The sequence below is a fragment of the Spermophilus citellus genome (assembly GCF_964194105.1).
Source record: "Spermophilus citellus genome assembly, chromosome: X".
Lineage (NCBI taxonomy): Eukaryota > Metazoa > Chordata > Mammalia > Rodentia > Sciuridae > Spermophilus > Spermophilus citellus.
The window spans coordinates 108073551-108088378 of record NC_138190.1 but is presented as its reverse complement, the minus strand read 5'-3'; the positions used below and the strand labels follow the sequence as shown (position 1 = coordinate 108088378).

General features: G+C 38.2%; 1 protein-coding gene across 9 annotated transcripts in view; it reads right to left on the bottom strand.

The window, feature by feature from the left end:
* TMEM164 (transmembrane protein 164) overlaps positions 1-14828 on the bottom strand; it is a 190503-nt gene that overhangs the window by 125918 nt on the left and 49757 nt on the right. The window lies entirely within an intron of this gene.

The window sequence follows — 14828 nt, the reverse complement described above, 5'->3', positions numbered from 1 at the left end:
GTGCTTGTAATTCTTAAATCCTTATGAAACTTAAGTCTTTGGGGCTGATTTTCCCCCAGAAAATTCCACAGGTTCCATTCAATACCATACTCCTTTAGTTTCTCCAGGAAAGGTCCTCATAGTCTCTGAGGTTCTCCTGCCTCAAAACCTGTGAATGCAGCTAGTTCCTAAGCACCCAATCTAGCCACCAGATGCTGTCTCAGTTAATCCTCCACCTCTGAACTGCTATGGCTCTAGGTTTTCACCTCTCCTACCCAACCTCTCAGCCTTCATTTTTCCTGCTTGCTATTATTTTCCCCAGTCATATGAGTTCACTGTCATCATTGTTCAGTTTCCCATAAGCTTGTTCATTATCCCAACACCAGACTGAACATATCACAATTTTCATAGCACCTAAATAAGAAAGCTTTTGTTCAGAGGAGGAAGTGCTGATACTAGGAGAAATGTAATTGGAAAGAGGGCCCAGTAAGCACAGATCATCCTCAATGTGGGGTTAGCCAGGTTAAGCAGTGAAGGGACATGAAGGAACTAAATGAAAAGTAAATAAAGTGACATCTAAAGAAGAGTATTATTTAGCCTAGCCCACAACCTCCTCAGGCTCAGTCCTTTTAGCACCAGTACTTCTATTCTACCTCCTATGTGGGCACCCAGTTATCTGGGTGTTCCTAAAGACAAGTACATATGACCTTATCCTCCAAAAGAAAGATTAATTCCTTGGGCTGCCCAAAATCTGTCCTAAGGCTCTTTTTCCCTAATGTTCAGATGTTTGGGCTCACATCATCTCCCTCAGGATCACTACAATAATCTCTTCACTAGTCTCCAACCTCCAGGCATACTGCTACAAGGATCTGTCTAAAATGGCTTTGATCTGCCATTTTAAATCCTTCCATGGCTTACCAGTACCTACAGAAAAAGCTCAGGATCCTATGTGCAGCAGACAAGGCCTTCTTTGTTCCCGGTTCCACCTATTTTCCCAGCATGGGAGTCTTATGCGTGATGCCAAACTGCATCCTGAATGTACTTCATGTTTATCAATATGCTTCTATGACCTAATTTCTGATGGCTTCATTTTATTCAATTATATGGATATGCAACAATTTATCTAACCAATATCTTCCTTTTGCACATGTAAGTGAGGTCTACATTTTTAGTTCCTATACTATCTCCTTAGTCCACATTCACAGGAGACTTTACTGTTCTTCAAATGAAATACTATTGTCTCTTGGTATCTGTGGGGGATTTGCTTCAAGATCCCTGTAAATATCAAAATGAAAGTATACTCAAGTCCATTCTACAAAATGAAATAGTATTTACCTATCAGTATTTACCTATGCTCATCCTCCTGCATATTTAAATTCTCCCTAGATTACTTATAATACCTAATATAATGTAAATGCTATATAGTTACATACTATATTGTTTAGAGGATAATGACAAGAAAACATCTATATATGTTAAGTACAGACACAATTATGTTCTTTGTATATTTTCCCTCAGCAATTGACTGAATCCCTGGATGTGAAACCCATGGACATGGCTGTATATTGTTTTAAGGCCTTTGGCCCTATCATGCTAAACTTCATACTAGAAAAGTTACTTGAATTGATACTCCCTCCAGGAACAAATGAGAATGTGTCTTCTGCTGCAAACTGGCTAACAGGTGATTTAAAGTGTTAATTAAAACTTTTCAAGGCAAAACATACACAGAGTTTATTGTTTTAATTTGCATGTCTCAGATTACCAGAAATATTAAACTGTTTTCTAACGTGTTTATTGGCCAGGCATATTTTTTCTTTTGGGATGTGACCATCTGTGCACTTTGTCTACAATTCAACTGATATGTTCATTGCTTACTGAGTTGTAAGAGTTATTTACATACTAATAACATTTAATACAGACTTATGACATTTAGCAAACATTTTTCCCAAGTTGTCACTGTCATAGCTCTGCTTATGGTAGTTTTTTTCTTTATGTAGAGAACTTTTTTTGTCTTTATGTAATCAGATATATTTGTCATTTCCTTTCCATTTGGCGTAGGACTTTGATATCACAATTTGAAAATTTTACAACCCCAGGATTATAGAGTCACCTATTGTTTTCCTAATTTTAATTTTAAAATTTAAATCTCCAACATCAAGAGACAGTATCATTGTGAGTTCTGGTTCATGATTCCACAATGGCCTTCCTGCCTTTTCCTATTATGGCTAATTCTTATTTACCTTTCAAATGCAAAATTAAGCACTTCCTCCAGGAAATATTCCCTAAACTCCATGGTTAAATGCTGGTCTTCAGTAATCCAGTACCTCCCTTAGTTTACCTCTTTCTGAGAATTTACCACTTTTGTCAGTGTAAGCAGCTTACAAATAAGCTTTCCTTAAGGATTTATTTATTTTTTTTCCTTTAATTTTTATTGTTGGTTGTTCAAAACATTACATCGTTCTTGACATATCATATTTCACACTTTGATTCAAGTGGGTTATGAACTCCCATTTTTACCCCGTAAGCATCACATGGGTTACACATCCAATGTTTTACATATTGCTATACTAGTGTCTGTTGTATTCTGCTGCCTTTCCTATCCTCTACTATCCCCCATCCCCTCCCCTCCCATCTTCTCTCTCTACCCCATCTACTATAATTCATTTCTCCCCCTTGTTTTTTTTCCCCTTTCCCCTCACTTCCTCTTGTATGTAATTTTGTATAGCCATGAGGGTCTCCTTCCATTTCCATTCACCCTTAAGGATTTAGATTAAGGAAAGTAAAGAGTTCCTACTTTGCAGAGTAGATTGAACCTGCTTGAATTACACCTTAGGAAGGAATGGAGTTGGCCAACCACAGGCAGTATTGCTAACTGGTTATGAACACAGGCTTTAGAATCAGGACAGACAGGGATTCACGTGCTGACTCTGCCACTCATTAGCATTGTGGGTGATAGCAAATGATAATATAGTTGATTGTAGAGTGCTGTTTCAGGGCCCCCTGAAAATATATGTCAAATATTCTACCATAAAAATAATAATTTGATTCTGATTTTTTAAATATATCTGTCCTTCCTAGTTTGGGATAACGATTGTAGACTTGGAATTTTCATTATGCAAGGATCAAAATCTATTGAGTTTGTATGACTATGATGATGGCTGTACATTCTAAACTTTAAACGTGTGAGTTGTACGGTGTGTGAATTATATCTATAAAGTTGAAGGCAAATATATATCCTTAATCCATACCACTGTGGTATTCAAGTCACCCCTTCCTCCTTCATCATCATTTAATCCCCAATAAGCATTACTGCTCACTACTCCCTTTGACCTGACCTTCTATCAAGCCAAGATCAATTTTTCACCATTATCCATACCCTATACAGTTCCTACCTCTGTCTTTCCTCCCACTATTTACCTCCTAGGCCTTTTCTAATAAGAGACACCAAATCTCTTTTCTCCAGCAACCGAAGTACTCACTGGGTTTTGAGATTTCATTTAATTTGGGACATTAGATGACTCACTCTTGTTACATACAATGTTATAGTCGCACTCAGAGCCAGGATCTCATTCCCAATTTTTCTCTCCTGACAAATCTTAAATTGCCATTGGTAAACTACTGAACAAAGTCCAAAGCCCTTTACAAAGTAATTGAAGCCCTCAACATTGTGGCCTCCAGACGCCGTGCCAGTTTTATCCCTCACTATGTCTTGGTTTTCACTTGAACCTCAATTCCCACATTTCTGCACTAAAATAAATATTAGTGCTTAGCTGTAGTATCAAAGCCTCAACTGTTGATTCTATGCAGGTATGAAGTGCTTTCTGGACATTTCCAAGTAGGTGTCACTTTGGACTTTAGATCTGGCATGCCTAAATCTGAACTTGTCATCTTCTTTCCCTAACTTCTTCCCTATCTATTGCTCCTTATAATGGGAGAGGAGAGGAACCTCCTCCATTGAGTAGAACTCCAACTGCGAAGGGTAAAAGGAAGAAGGAAATCAAAGTCACCAAAAGGCAAACACTGCAGAAATAACTTGCAGGCAAGAACCGCTGACAGATGCTGTAATTAGTAATGAAAGTATTATCAATTTTGTACATAAGATACTGGCTAATTAGAAACAGAAAAACAGAAATTTTGCAGTGGTGTTTGAAACCTGAGATACTACCCTAAGCAAGCGACTGGGTTTAGTATCACAGGAATAACACATGTCATCATGTACACCATGATATGATATCTAGAACAGTGCATCATTTCCATGATAATTTTAATCAAACTGTATAATCTTAATCTATTCATGAATAAAATATCACATAAGCCAAAACTGAAGACATTCCACAAAGAAACTGAAGAGAACTCTTCAAAATTATAAAGGTTATGAAAAAGAGTAAGGAAACTGTCATGGATTAGATGACACTAATAGAAAAGTTTAATGCAACATGGGCCCCTGGACTGGATGCTAGAAGAGAAAAAGAACATTAGTGGAAACACTGATGGAATGTGAATAGAGTATGTAGTTTATTTAATGGCACTATACCAACATTAATGGTTTTGACAACTGTATTATAATTATATAAGATGTTAACATTAGGGGAACCTGGATGAAAGATATATAAGAACTATCTGTATTATCTTTACAACTCTCTGTCAAAATCATTTACAAAACAAAGTTTAAAAAAGGTATTGTCAATCACCAAGCCTATCTTCAAATCTTAGAGCTATCTTCGATACCTCCATCTTTCTCAACCTCCCACATGTACTCAGCCCCTGTCCTATCATCTTGCTACTTCAATATATCTCAAATCTGACTTCACTGTTTTCCTAATTCAGCCCCTATCATTTTCTTAAACTACTACAGCAGTTTCCTATGTGACCTCCAGCTCTCTGACATCTCTCTCCTCCTTTAGTCTAGTTCATATACTATTGCCAGGTTCCTAGTCTTAAAATAGCACCCTGATCATGTTATGCTCATTCTTAAAATTTTCAGGTGACAGATTTATTGCAGTCCTTATCAGAATCCCAGTGACTGTAGAAACTGACAAGCTGATTTGAAAATTCACATGGAAATGCAAAGAATCCCAAATAGCTGAAAAGAGCCTGAAAATAAGAATTCTACCTGTTCTCAAAACTTACCACAAGCAACAGTAATACAGTGCAACACTAGCATAGGATACGCATACAGACTATGGAATAGAATTGAAAGTCCAGAGCTGGGGTTGTGGATCAGTGGTAGAGTACTTGTTTAGCATGTGTGAGGCACTGAGTTCTATCTTCAGTGCCACATAAAAATAAATAAATAAATAAATAAAGGTATTGTGTCCATACACACACATACACATACACACACACACCACACAAAGAAAGGACAGAAATAAACCTATATGACTGATTATCAACAAGGGGGCAATACCATTCAATGGTTGAAACAAATAGTCTCTTCAACAAATGCTGCTAGTTATTATTATCCACATGCAAAGAAAGAAGCTGGATCCCTACCTTACAACCACAGACAAAAGTTAATCCAAAAATCAATCAAAGACCTAAATGTAACAGCAAAAATTATAAAGCTATAAAAATAGGAATAAATCTTCCTGATCTCAGATTTGACCATTGATTCTATCATATGACATCAAAAGCACAAGTAAAAAAAGAAAGCATGAAGTCAACTTCATCAAAATTAAAATATTTTGTGCTTCAAAGGACATTATTAGGAAAGTAAAAAGATGACCCAAAGACTGGGAGAAATAATTTAACAAATCATGCATCTGATAATGATCTGATCCAGAATAAATAAGTAGTTCTTCAAGTTCAACTGTAAAAAGACAAATAATTCAACTAAAAAGTGGGCTAAGGATATGAATAAACATTTTCCAAAGAAAAATACAAATGACCAATAAGTACATGAAAAGATGTTCGATATCATTAGTCATCAGGGAAATGCCAATCAAATCTACAATGAGATAACACTTTACACCCACTAGCATGGTTAAAATTAAAGGGATAATTACAAATGTTCAAGAGGGTGTAGAGAAAGTAGAACCCTCCCACACTGTCAGTGGGGATGTAAAATGATGTTGCCACTTTAGAAAACAGCCTGGCAGTTCCCTGGCAGGTTAAACATAGTTATCATATGACCCAAAGATTCTATTTCTACACCCATGAGAAATGAAAGCCTACATTCACCCAAAAACTCATAAATAGATGTTCATAGCACATTATTCTTAATAGCTGCAAGGAAGAAACAACTCAAATGCTCATCAATGGGCAAATAAATATACAAAATGTGCCATATATCCACACCAAATATTATTTGCCTGCTAAGAGGAGTGAAGTACTGATTTATAGTATATGAGTGATCCTTAAAAACATTATAGTAAGAAAAAGCACTCAAAAAATATCACATAGGATTCCATATTTATGAAATGTCCAAGGATCAAAATCTATTGAGTTTGTATGAAGTACATTAGCCATTATTTAGGGTTGGGGGTAAAGGAAGAAGAGGCTGTGAGGGTGATAGCAAATGATAATATAGGTTCTTCCTAGGGTAATGAAAATGTTCTAAAGCTGACTATGATGATGGCTATACATTCCTATGAATATACTAAAAACAATTCAATTCTAAACTTTAAACGTGTGAGTTGTACGGTGTGTGAATTATATCTATAAAGTTGTTTTTAAAAATCCACAACTTTGGAATGCTCCTCATTGCCTAGAGGAAAAAAAAATCAAGCTCCTTGATGTGGTTTTCAAGTCACCCCTTCCTCCTTCATCATCATTTAATCCCCAATAAGCATTACTGCTCACTACTCCCTTTGACCTGACCTTCTATCAAGCCAAGATCAATTTTTCACCATTACCCATACCCTATACAGTTCCTATCTCTGTCTTTCCTCCCACTATTTACCCCCTAGGATTCTCTCCACCCAATTCATCCTCAAAGGTTTATATCCTGCTTCTATTACAAGGCCCAGTTCAAATGCTTCCTCCTGTACAAACTGTTCTCTGTTCTTCAACCCTTACATAGTAGGTTCTCTAACATTGCTTATGGAAAGAAGAAAGGTAAGTAGTTTCTCCCACACAATGGCTGCCTCTGCCTGAGAATAAACCTTCCAAAGCATAATTGTACTTCTTTCTTCTTTTCCTGATTCACAGCATTTCACTGTTTTATCCCCCTTACTTAGTCCCTGAAAACAGTTCCAAACTGCCAATCTCTATTCCTCCCAAAACCCCGTCCTTGATGAAGAAAGAAGATTACACTATGTCAGGGCTGCCGAGTATAGCTGTGTAGGTTGTGCACTGCACAACCCTAGTGGCGCCATTCAATTATAGTCTATGTGAATGGCACCCTCTCCTAGGGTTGTGCAGTGCATAACCGTTCGTGGCAGCCCTGCTTGGAAACATACCTAGAATTTGGGAACAAAGGCAAAATAATAATAATAATAATAATAATAATAATAATAATAATAATAATAATAATAATAATACTGCTGCACTCAGACAAGCACTATAAACTATATTGTTGTTGAGAAATAGGCAATTTCCAAATCTTATCAAGAAGATGAAAAAGAAACTCAAGACAATAACATGGTCAGATCACACAGTTTTTGCATGGAATTTGAAAAAAACCAGGAATATCAGCAGGGTTCAGGGGTGCACACCTATAATCCAAGATACTTGAAAGGCTGAGGCCAGTCCAGGAAACAGAGTGAGACCCTGTATAAAGAGAAAAAAGAAAACAGGAACATCTAGGAGAAAATTGTTATTGATGTGCTTTTATCTGCAAAGAAAAGGACATATATTCTGGTCATACTACAAACATGTATGGACAAGCAAAACCAGACAGTTCTCCTTGGCCTACCAATCCCTACATGGACTCTCACAAGACCCTTCGACTCCATTAGATTCTGATTTTAGATTATCCAACAAACCCTGTTGAAGTGACTTCAGGAATCTGGATATCAGAAAGGGCTAAGAGACACAAGTGTTACTGTTTCTATATAGGTCTCATTCTCATTATCAATCTATCAATTGGCATTGTACTTTATCAATATGACTTATATAAAGCCTGGGATTGTGACTCAGACCATTAGAAATCAACCCCCCTGGGTAAGCTGATAAAAACTTGGCTTTGAGCCTGTGAACCAAATTGCAGAATTAGGCCCATGCCAACTCTACCAAAGCTCAGATGTCCTCGAGCTCTGCCAGAGCAGTCAATTCATTCCCCTCTCCCAAGCACCTCCAACATACCAACAGTAACACAGGACTATCCAAAACTGAACCATGAAGGGCTGGGGATATGAGTCATGATGAGAGGACAGCTGGTGATAGTCAGAACACATCAGACATTAGGTTCCTTTCTTCTTTTTGTCTCTACTCTAGTTGAGTTTAGCCTCCCAGTTTCTATTTGCTCTATCAAACATATTTCATTTCACTTCTTCCCACCCACTCTAGATCTTCCTTGCATAACCCACCCAAACCCACTCTTCCTTTTCTGAACACCATTGGTACTTGCTGGTACTATATGTATAGCTGCCCTGCCCCGCTGTCTGGAAGGAATACATTCCACAACCCCTAGTGGAGGTCTAACTGTGCAATTGTGCCAACTCCTATATACACTATGTGTTTTTCCTATACATATATACATACATATCTATGATAAAGTTTAATTTATAATTTAGGTACAGAAAGAGAAGGACAATAAAAATAACAAAATAGAACATGTACTGTATCATATTTTAATAAAAGTTATATTTTAATAAAAATTTTTATTAATGCATAATAAAAGTTATGTGAATATGATCCCCCCAACACAGGCACAATTCTGCTACATTCAAGCTGACAATTAAGATAACTACTAAGTAACTAATGGGTAGACAGCATATATGGTATAGATATGCTGGAGAAAGCAATGATTTGAAACCGGGATGGGACAGAGCAAAACAACATACAATTTCACCATGCTACGCAGAATGGTACATGACTTATTATATTTAAGACTCACTTATTTCTGGAATTTTCCATTTCCTATTTTTGCACTACAATTGACTGATGACAACAAACAGTAGAAAGGAAAACTGTGTATGAAGGGAACTACTATATTTTTTTTCTTTTTTTATTAGTGCATATTAATTATACAGACTAATAGGTTTCACTGTTGCATATTTGTACATGCATATAATATATTTTGGTCATTTTCACCCCCCTATTACTCACCCCTATTGATTCCTCTCTGATTCTTCTGAATAATAACAACAATTGGCAGCAACCTTTTTTTTTTTTTTTTTTTTGATACCAGGGTTGAACCCACAGGCATATAACCACTGAGTCTCATCCCCAGCCCTTTTAATTTTTTTTTTTCAGCAGGGTCTCATGAAGTTGCTCAGAGTCTTGTTAAGTTGCTAAGGCTGGCTTTGAACTTGCAATCCTCCAGTCTCAGCCTCCTGAGTTGTTGGAATCATAAGTGTGTGCCACAGGGTCTAGCAACTTTTCTTTATTGAATACTTACTGTGGGCCGAGCACTGCAGTCAGCATCTTACATGTGTTGTTTCATATATTCCCCATACAAATACTATCATGTAAGTGATATTATCACTACAATTTACAAATGCAGAAAGTGAGCTATACAAAGGTTAAATAACTTGGCCTTGGTTCCACACAAATAAGTAAGCCAGAACTGTGATTCTAATGATCATTTTTACAGACAGTACTACCTCTTCTTCACTATAAGATAATTTGTCATTTGCTGAGTTCCTTCTCTCCACCCCTCCCATAGTGCCTACTGTGGTGTCTGACACAGAAAAGCTCTCCAGGACACATGGGCCAGTGTGCCCCTGCTCCCTTGCCAGAGCCCCACCCAGGAAACAAGCTGGAAGAGAAGGGAAGAGGACACAGTGAGCATGAAAAGGCTTGAGCTTTGGGGAAGCCACAGGAGTCCTCTTCCTCTGACCCATTTAAGAGAGGATCATGCTGCTGCCTTGACCTCCATCCCAGAAAAATATTTAGAACAGGATGACCTGGTTGCCTTGAAACTCTTCATGAAAACTCTGAAGTAACACAGCCTACACCAACTCGTGAGAAGGAGGGATGGTATCCAGTTCCCTGCAGGAAGGCAACCAACTGTGTCAGGGTCATAGTCACATGGGCCAGCTAATGTTTGCAGGCATCTGGCACAGATCAGCTAGCTGTATAACTATGATGAAAATTAGTGAGCATTCTGAGAGTGGGTGAGGAATGGCGTGGGATAGGTGTACTTTGAAAGAAGACAGGTTTTTTTACGTCTGTTTAGGGCTCAGTCTTCTCATCTTTTAAAACAGGAATATGAATGCATGCTACTTGCAGAACTGCTAAGGTATAAAATGAGACTGCCCAAAACGCAGCTACTACACAGTACCTGCATCAGTTCATTCTTACAGGGTTCTAGGTACACACAGAGATGCAGGATAAAATTCCTGTCTTCATGCAGCTCACCATCTGGAGTACGCGATCAACAATGATGAAGCTGGGAAGCGACTTACCCTATCTCTCCACAGGCCATTTTGTAAGATGAAAATCTGGTGGGGAACAAAACAGTGAAAACTTCTGGCAAGAAAAAAATCTTTGCTTCTGGGTCTTCGTGGCCCATCTCCCATCCACACCTCTGTATTAAAAAATTAGGGAAGGAGATTCTGCCGTTTACTATTTTGGAAAAGCAGCAGGTAAACTCTGTTCTTTTCTTTCACAGCATGCACCACTAGTTCTCATTTATATGTAGCTGTGTTTTTGTTAAATGTTGATCTTCCCCACTGACTGTAAGCTCCTGGAGCATGTGGCTGAGTGCTGCTCCTCACTGTAGGTCCAGAATATAACACAGTCACTGGAACATACAGGACGCTTGCTGAATGAACAAATGAGACACACAGGTATCTATATGCTGCATGGATATACTTGGTTACCTAACAAAAAGCACTTTAAAGGAGCTGCTTTATTTATCCACAGGGTACCACTCAAGATTTTCAAGAAACTGGTAATGGTGATTTACAGGGAGAAGAACTAGTAGACTTGGGATTAGGGATCAGAGAGAATCATACATGCCACTCTTCCTTTCACGTTGTTTATAAAATGTATACAATCAAATATAAATAGACCCAATAAGATGGGTATGCTCTATTTGAAGCTGAAACAAGCAAAATTAGAGACTTTCCATAAGAAAGTGAATTACTGGAGGGCTGTGGATGTGGCTCAAGCGGTAGCACGCTCGCCTGGCGTGCATGTGGCCCAGGTTCGATCCTCAGCACCACATACAAACAAAGATGTTGTGTCTGCCGAAAACTAAAAACAATAAATATTAAAAAAAAAATCTCTCTCTCTCTCTCTCTCTCTCTCTCTCTCTCTCTCTCTCTCTTTAAAAAAAAAAGAAAGTGAATTATTGGAGGGAAGGGGAAGGGGATGGTGCCCACATGTGATTAAAATTCTAAAAACTGAGGGATTCTTAAGAATGAAGTTGATATGTACATGCTAACATGGAAAAGATGATTATCAAGGAAAAAAGCATATAGTGCACCAATTTTAAAAAGTACATACTGATAGATATCTCATTTTCAGCATAAAATATGAAATGTTTAGCATTTGCTGGGGAAAAAATCTCAGGGGGAAACAACTTCCAGTGGTTACCTCTGGGAAGCAGCTTATAGGGGATTTTTATTTGCTATGGGTCATATTCCTATAATGTTTTCATTTTTGGATAATGAGCACGCACTGCCTTTATGTTAGAAAAACACCATTAAAAGGCAGCTTCACCCTCCAAAACCCAGAGTTTGATTTTACTGATCACCTAGGACATGAGAAGGAAGTTGGCTGAAAGTTGGAGGGGGTTCAAAACTCTGGAAAGTTCTGAACAAACTATGCAGGAGAGAGAGAAACTGCTATTGCTCCACACAGATAATCCGTCTTCAAGTAACTGGAAAGATTTATTTTAATCCCTGACACTGCCTCAAGCCACTGTTACAGCCCAGATGCCATGCCAGCTGGGGAACTAGATATTTTCTGAAGAGAAGGCAACTCTTTTGTATGCACCAGTAATGACAGGGATCATCACACTGAGCCTCTTTACATTGCCAAGCTTTATGGGCAGGTAAAACTAAGGTATGGAAAAGGTTTTCATATTTCCCCTACCTGTCTCAAATAGCCCAGAACCCAGCTACTTGGCTTTGCTATAAAACTCAGTGACTCTAACTAAATCCTGAATGCACCTAGGGAGTTTATTTATTTAAAAAAAAATACCAAATCCTGAGACTCATGCCTCAAAATCCTTACTCATATACTCGGGCTTGAGGCCTCAGTATTTCAAAGTATCCCAGGTGATTTGAATGTATAACCAGGTTTGCAAATTGCTGTTCCACACACTGCTTAATACCCTGTACCCTTAGAGAAAGAGGCCTCAGTCACTATTTTTAAAATTCTTCTTTAAACAGTATATTCCCCCAAAGAAAGGCAGGCCAACGAAGTCTGTAACCAAGACAACAAGCTGGGAGCACAAAAGAGATAGGTCTTCTATGATTCAAAGCCAGAGGAAAAAGTATAGAGTTCTGCAAGCAGTCACTGAAAAATGAAATGTTAGCACATCAAATTCCTGCTTCAGCTCTCAAACTGGGTATCTTGACATAGATGCCCTACAAGCTGAAAGCAACTCAAAATTAGCAAACTAAACCTTTAAAAACCTGATTTCTTCTCAATGGAATCTATGAAAAAATGGGAATGTTTGCTTTGGGGGGAGGTTGCAAACACATTTTTTTCTTCCAAGCCTGCTCTCTCTTCCCCCACATGTACCTGACCCAATTGCAAAGTGGGATGACAATGAAACATGAAATCCGCATGTGCTTGGATTTTTCAAAAGGGTTCTTCCTCATCTGTGCTCCGACCCTGGAGTTTGGGTCTTGTTCCCAACCAGGGAAGCTCCCAGATGGATGAAAGGGCTGGGGATGCTGCAAATTGAAAGCATCGGAGTTAGCCTTTTTCTTTCTTTTCTTTTTTTTCCTAGGCAGGGACTATTCTAGAAAGCAGACATCAAAAGGAAAATTCAGTGAGCAATGAGCTCAAATTGGACAAAATGTGATGAGGCATAAATGGACCAAAAAAAAAAAAAAAAAGAAAGAAAGAAGAAAGGAAAGGAAAGGAAAAAAAAGCCTTTGTATCAGAAGGGGCTCTTTTCTGAAAACTGCTTCAAATTATAGCATTTTTCACATTTGCTTCACTCCAGGAAGTTTCAAATTGTACCTAACACCATAACACATTTTGCCACATGTTATGAAGACAAACTGAGACAGATGCAAATGGCCCAGAGTTTGGTGGTTTGGCTGTCACAAGGGGAAAGGAAATGCATGAATTTGGGAACAGCCCTGTTACACTGACACTGTTCCCTTAGCCCAGACAGATGGAAGTTTATTCAGAGTGACATTAAAGAAGGGATATTACAAGCAGATCTGTGATGGAGCAAACCATTGGTGGCTTGAAGGAATACAAAGATATATATTACCTTTAAGAGGTGTAACAAGGGGCTGGGGTTGTAGCTCAGTAGTAGAGCACTTGCCTCACACATTTGAGGCACTGGGTTCGATCCTCAGCACCACAAAAAGATAAATAAACAAAATAAAGATATTGTGTCCAGGGCTAGGGTTGTGGCTCAAGCGGTAGCGCGCTCGCCTGGCATGCGTGCGGCCCGGGTTCAATCCTCAGCACCACATATCAACAAAGATGTTGTGTCCGCCGAGAACTAAAAAATAAATATTAAAAAGTCTCTCTCTCTCTCTCTTTCCTCTCTCACTCTCTCTTTAAAAAAAAATATTGTGTCCATCTACCTCTCCCCCCCCCTCTCTCTCTCTCTCTCTCTCTCTCTCTATATATATATATATATATATATATATATATATGATTTTTTAAAAAGAGGTATAATGATAATGTTGCCCACCAGCCTCTGAGAACTTTACATGGCCTGGTAGGAGGGTGCTTGTTCTCACAAGCCTTTCAGGTTCACTTTGTGCTTATGATCTTTTAAATTAGTCACCTGCAAAGTGTTTTCTTCAGTACAAAAGAAAAAAACAGCCTGAGGTGAGAGTCTTGGAGCATATCCTACTAGAAGCCAGGTGGAGTACTGAGAGCTACACCATCCCCTCCGCCAGCCACAAACCTACCACAAGAACCCAATCCTCATCAGTCCCAGGCTTACACCCAGAAAAGCACTTTCTCCTTCTCCTTCTTCTTGATCTACTGATATTTCCTCTCATCACATGGGTCTTTCTCCTGAATGTCTTTTAACTCTAAGGTGATCCATTAGGCTGTATGTAAATCACTGTTCTTGCAGAGTCTATTCTGAGCAGGAGAAACTCCCCAAGAACCACAATGAGAAGGCAATAGGTATTCAAGGTCCAGGATGGATACACCACATGCAAAATGCTGTGCACTAGAAAGTGTTTCAGATTTAAGTTTTTCAAATTTTGGAATAACTGTATGAACTTTACTGCTTGAGCATTCCTAATTTGAAAATTCAAAAGCAGAATTTCAAAATTCTCCATAATCTGCAACTTTTTCCTGGTGTTATACAGTCATTTTTCCCCATTCAAAATTATTCTAATTGTATATATTTACAGGGTACTGATAATTCAATACAAGTAACCAATATGTAATGGTCAAATCAGGGTAATTAACATGTCCATCTTCTCAGATATTATCATCTCTTTCTCTTAGTATACCTCAAACTCCTCTCTTCTAGTTCTTTAGAAAATATATTTTAAAAATGAACACTTAGTTTGTGTGTCATCCTTGTATATTGACCATGATAATCTTCTTTGTATTGTTCCAATTTGGGTACACATGTTGCC